We start from the raw sequence: 6441 nt of genomic DNA on the forward strand, positions 1-6441 counted from the left end.
CCCGTTGTAAGCTCTCTTGGGGCTACTAATACAAGTACACTAGCAAGGTACCCACTACGCCATACATCACAATTTTTCAATTTTTGTGAAGTTGGGAAGCACCTACTAAGCCATTATTCGTCATTCTGCGGGGAAGCGAGGCACCAGCTACACGACTGTAAGGCATTATGTGCACTTTCTTGACGCGACGACTGATGACGATGAAGAATTATGCCTCAGCCCTTTGTGATGGGTTGGAAGCTTTAAATGGCCCACCAGTTATGTAATTTGCATTGGGTGACGCCCGTTGGCTATTTCCCTCTCCCGTCATGCTATATAACATACGTTGACGTGGGAGAGAGAGATGGGGGGGGGGGGGGGCGAAAAACTTTACTGAGACCCCGAGGAAATGGATCGTGCGCTTATGGTTTTCCTTGGCAACCAATACATGTGCACTTGCGAGGAACCCACTACGCTATAAATCATTGTAATTTTTGAGAAGTAGGGCAGCAGGCACTGTGCCATTTTTCGTCATTCTACTGACAGCTGTGGTACCTGCTAAACGCATGTAAGGCATTATGCGCACTTTGATGATGCTGTATATGATGACGATGAAGAATTATGGCGGAGCCCTTTGTAATGGGTTGGAATCATTCAATAACCTACTCGTTGCGCAATTCGCATTGTGTTACGCCTGGTTACAGAATTCGCGTTGTGCGACACTTGGTGCTTATTTTACTCTTCTACCACGCTATATTGCATATGCTAATGTGGTTCCTTCCCGACATGAAGCCTGTATAGGACCTTTTAGCAAAGCAGTTTCAAGCACCGGCATGGCTCAGAGGTTGAATACTGGGCTCCCACGCAGAGGACCCAGGTTGGAACCTCGTTCCATCTCAGAATTTTTTTCTTACTCAGTTTTTTTTTCTTATTTCGAGCGATAGTGGTTACGGACACCGGCGGCGGCGGACAAGTACGGCGCCAAAAACGGCCGCTGAAATGATCTCATAACAACTTTCGCTGTAAAAAGCCTCATCAGGGCTGCATGAAGGCAAACGATCGTTGGTTTCATTCAGTTGCGGTTAACTAGTTTTCTGTTTTTTTAATTGATTCTTGTTACGCGATAAACCTTGTATAATACTATCATTCTCTGGTGCCATGCTAGCTTATTCCGGCTTTCTGTGCCCTCACGAGCGTGCCAAATGGAACAAGCATGTCAAAATAGATAAAATTTTTATGCAGTGCTATCGAATAGTTTAAAACATGTATATCCACCTGGAATAGGATTTTAATATTTTTGGGGGTATTCCGTCACCTCAAGTAGCTGAGTCTGGCAGTCGACCGCCGTAGCCATATCGAACATTCAAAGTCTCAATATAATTACCCTGCCTTATTTGTAATCAATGACATGTTAAAATGAAGAAGAGAATCTGCTTTCAAAACACTTCATTTATTTTAACTCCGGCTTGTTGAGGGCTGAGTGTCGAACGGCGATGCAAGCGTGGCTGCATTGTTGTTAGGCAGCCCGGCCGAGCCACTGCCCCAAAAGACGTTTTGAGCCGCGTAGCCATACGAAGCCTGCTGTGTTCCGGAAGGTACGACTGGCGGATAATGGACGTACGTGGAACCATATCCATTGACCTGTGGCCAGTACGTGTATTGGGAAGGCCAATAGCCGGCCTGGGAGTACAGCGACTGGGCTGGCGACGATGCCTGAGGCCAATACAGCGAGCTCGAATCGGTTATCACGGCAGTACTGGACTGCGTGTTTGTCGTGATGTACGGCATGGCCGCATAACTCTGACTGTAGAACGGTTGGGCCTGGCCCACTTGGCCCACAGCGCCGACGGCGGGCTGGGTCATGTTAGCGTGAGTGCACGCCGCAGCAGCCTGGACCGTGGCCATCTGGCAGGCCTTTCTTTTGAGTTCCCTATGGCGGGCCGCGTCTTCCTTTTCCAGAACTTTCCTCAGCTGCGCAAAAAGCTGGTGCTTCTCTTCCTTGTGTTCTTGGAGCCTCTTCTCACACTTCGCGCGCTCTTGCCTCACTTCCTCCAACGTCATGGTTTGCACCTTGCGCTTCCATTGCGGACATGGACGCGAGCGTTCGGTCCCTTTCAATTCAGCACCAGTGCCTTTCACATCAGAAGCAGTATCTTTCACATCAGCATCAGCATCTTTCACTTGAGCTTTCCCTTCACGTTCGCGCACGATGTGGCCATGCTTCAAGGCAGCCCGCATCTGAAAGAAAATGAAGCGATAGGTGTGGAGACGGTCATCTTTAAACCTTCCACTACCGCCGGCTGGTTAATTACGCTACTACCACTACTATTCGCACTTTTTTTATATATAATAATGGATAGCAAGCATATGTGTAAGGCGTTGAGTACGATCATATAATTAAAACTGGCAGCTCACTATTATGGGGAGATTGGAAATGAAAATGGCGTATATGCAGTGCCGTTGAACTTGCAAATAATTTCCTGTATATATCCGTTAGTGCACCTACGATCGAGGTGCTTAAAGGGGTCATGAACCACCAATGACCTCAATATCTGAGTTTACTGCCTCCCGAATCGATAGCCGCAAAAATTTCTCGAATCCGTCAAGAACGAGCGGAGTTACGGTGGTTTGGCGCACGCTCTTAGTGCTTTCTCTCTTTTCTCGTCCCAACGAGCGCACTGGAAGCTACACAGGGAGGGATGGCACGGGGGAAAGAAGTTACATCAGCGCGCGTCGTGAAACACGATCGCTCTCCCGCTGTGATTTGCGTGCGCGAATGTGGCTACCGTGTAAAGTTAGCAGACTGAGGAGTGCGGCGCCGACAAGTGGCGGCACCCCGTGGCAAGAAGCTCATCTGATCTGAACGCCGCTCTCGGTTTATGACGGCTATCAGCCAACGGGGATGCTATATGTCTTTTGCGACGCGGAGAAGCAGATACACGACGTCAGCCGACAGACGCTCCGCCCACCGACGAGAGTGAGAACCGGCCTCTGTTTGAAAAGAGGGCGCCTGAGAAAACAGCAACTTCGCGCTCCGCTTGCAGCCTTTACGCGGCGCGCACGACTGCAATATTTGGTTGAGCAGCTCATAACCGTGTCAGCTTTCCGCAGGATGAGTTTTTTCAACAAGCCCAAGGGGTGCTTCATGACCCCTTTAATGTTTGAACGATCAAACAAGCGTGAATGAACTTCTAAAAATATTCAGGCGTCTCAATGTTATCGAATGAAAAAAAGATAATAGTTAGAAAAATGACGCCGGTATTTTTTTACAGTTTGCGCTCTTCCTTGATTTTGCGTCTATGATAGCCTTTTCTTCAAGGCTAGAATTTTTATCAGAAAGGAGAGGGGAAAAGCCAGTTACAGTACTGCATAGAAATCGGGCAGGAACTCTTGAAACAATTATATACCGTGATTCATGTTACCTGTATTTTTGAAAGCATTAAATGTTGCCTAGGTATTTTGAATCAAATTACCGGGAATCCTGGAAGCGCGCGCGTTTCTCTCTCTCTCTGCCTCTCTGTGAAATATAATAATAATTGGGGTTTAACGTCCCAAAACCACGATATGATTATGAGGGACGCCGTAGTGGAGGGCTCCTGAAATTTCGACCACTTGGGGTTCTTTAACGTGCACCTAAATCTAAGTACGCAGGCCTCAGGCATTTCCGCCTCCATCGAAAATACGGCCGCTGCGGCCGGGATTCGATCCCGCGACCTTCAGATCAGCAGTCGAGCACCAGAACCCATAGACCACCGTGGTGGGTTCCGGAAAATGTGTGCGTGTGAGTGAGTGAGTGAGTGAGTGAGTGAGTGAGTGAGTGAGTGAGTGAGTGAGTGAGTGAGTGAGTGAGTGAGTGAGTGAGTGAGTGAGTGAGTGAGTGAGTGAGTGAGTGAGTGAGTGAGTGAGTGAGTGAGTGAGTGAGTGAGTGAGTGAGTGAGTGAGTGAGTGAGTGAGTGAGTGAGTGAGTGAGTGAGGCTACCAAAGGGGTGGGTGATCATTCATTTGAAAGACTGGGATTCCGCAAGATATTCTTCGGCTCAATGTGCAAAGAAATGGACCGAGAGGTCATTGGATCGATTTTCCGGTGATTCGCGTCAATGAAATTTTTCTTCTAGTTTTTCTTTGTCATCCGTTTGTGTGCATTTTGCTCACATAATATCCGTGACGGGAATACGTCAGTGAAATCTTGGTGCACCCCAGCACAAAATCTTTCGTGTTAAAGAAACGTACATTACAGATCCAAGAAGTTGTACTAGAGTAAAATACCAAAAGCATTCGAATATATGCGTGATGAAGGAACAAGGCAAACATAAAACTGGGGCAGAAGGGAGTCAGAATTTACGTAGACGCGACAACAGAGCGCATTAGACAAACTTCGAAAAATAAACATCGCTGTTATCAAATTAGTACACATTATTAAGGAAAACCTGTACTGAGACCGTCATCCGAGCCCTTGTCATGGCAAGTTCGATACATTGTGCGGTTTATTCCGCAATTTACGCAGAAGTACACGTTCCGACACCTATATTACGGCCAAAGAAAGCGATTGAGAGGAAACCCAACGCGGCTCTAGGTATTTCACGGCTGGGAAGCTCGAACGAATAGCATGATCGAAACGACACGAGCGCCAATGCAGCGGCCCATGGAGTTTCAGTGGCCGTTGTGTTCCTAATATCAGTAGTAGATCTACTCCAGTGCTTGGGCAAAGGCGCAACCGCCAAGATTGCATAGCTTGAATGGAATGCGGAATTTGCAAGGCCAGGTTGGCAGATAAAATGAATTTTACCTTGATGGATGCACAGGACTGAACTGCTGGGTGCTTGCTGTTGTGCTGTCTCCGGCACACTGGTCGGTGGTTTGGCGCAGCCGCTGTTGACGGCGGGAAAGAATCCGCTGTCCAGGGGCAGTGGTAGCTGACCACCAGCAGCAGCTAACTTGGATGCACTCGCCCGAACGCGATGGCCGTTAGGTGGTATAGGTGACCAGTGCGCTACAGACCGTTGAAATTATGATGACGATGATGATTTGTTTGTTTGTTTGTTTTGCCTTCAACGGTGTGGCACATACCCACTCTAGATGATTGGCCAAGAAATTGTAGTTTAAAATTTAAAGTAGAGGTGACCAGTGCGCTACAGACCGTTGAAATTATGATGACGATGATGGTTTGTTTGTTTTGTTTTTTTTTGCCTTCAACACTGTGGAACATACCCACTCTAGATGATTGGCCAAGAAATTGTAGTTTAAAATTGAGAAGTTAATTTGAACAATGTTGAATCATTAAAAAAGTTATTAAAAAGGAAATATTGGGCAATATATCAAATAAATACTGCTATGAAATTACTAAGCGATTTCGTTAGTAGACCAGACTGCCGTATTAATCTGATCAGCAAAATTTCAAATAAATGAAAAAGTGGTTTGTATGTCTTGTGCTTTCACCGCGATGTCCGCGCTGAAGTTACAGAGCGTACGAAGATCACTTCGCTCGCTGCAGTGGCGGTGTTTGCGAAAGGAGCGCGCTGTTCAAACAGAAAAAACTAACAACTGTGACAGCTGTTAGTTCACGCTCGTCCTGAATATACCTGTGCGTTCGTTTCGTGCGTCCTTCTTTATGGTTGAGCAGCGCGCTTTCAGTGTCGAGCTGTGACACTTGATAGTTCGCGCTCGTCATGTATGTGTTCTTTTCGTGCGTCCATTGCGCTTGAGCTACGCTCTGGAAATTTCGAGCTGCTTTCCGTTCTTCGTGTTACATTCCAATTTGTTGCTATCGCATTCATTGCTTCGCCGTTGCGGCGAAACTATGACTTTTTTACTGTGTTGCCTGCAGCGGACGTGTACAGTTGATCTTTAAGATACGACCAAGCGATAAGGGAAAACTGCTTGTGCAAAACGACATTACTTTCACTGTGGCTAGAATAAATATTTACATCATGTATATACGTATTCATATTGCCATCACATATACTATTCGTGGTACTGCGCAAATATGCGGCAAAATATACGCACATAGCTCACGTTTATTGCGGTTAGTGCCAGCGCGACTGACGTCTTGCATTCCGATACGATGGTCTCTAGAATTGACTATAAGCTTCAGGCATGTTGCAGGTAAAATGCCCGAGTTGAATGTACACACAGTGCGCAACAATCGGATGTCGGAAACGACAACATAGACTAAAGTTATATGGTATAAACCACTAAAACGTCCCACTCATTGGTTGGCGTTTCATATATGGAAGTTTCCACGAACAAGGAATCGAAACCAATGCCTCCCGCTTTGGATTGGATTGGATAAACTTTTATTTGGTCCTCCAAAACACAGATCAATGTGTCGCGGGCCGCTCCCACGTGGGGACCGAGAGGCCGAGCCCCTCAGCCGCCTCGCGGGCTTGGTGGACAGCCCAGAGTTGTTCTGCCAAGGACGGGCTGCGGATTGCCGCCTCCCATCTGGCAGAGGTGATGTTAGGT

Source organism: Rhipicephalus sanguineus, chromosome 1, assembly GCF_013339695.2.
Source record: "Rhipicephalus sanguineus isolate Rsan-2018 chromosome 1, BIME_Rsan_1.4, whole genome shotgun sequence".
NCBI lineage: Eukaryota > Metazoa > Arthropoda > Arachnida > Ixodida > Ixodidae > Rhipicephalus > Rhipicephalus sanguineus.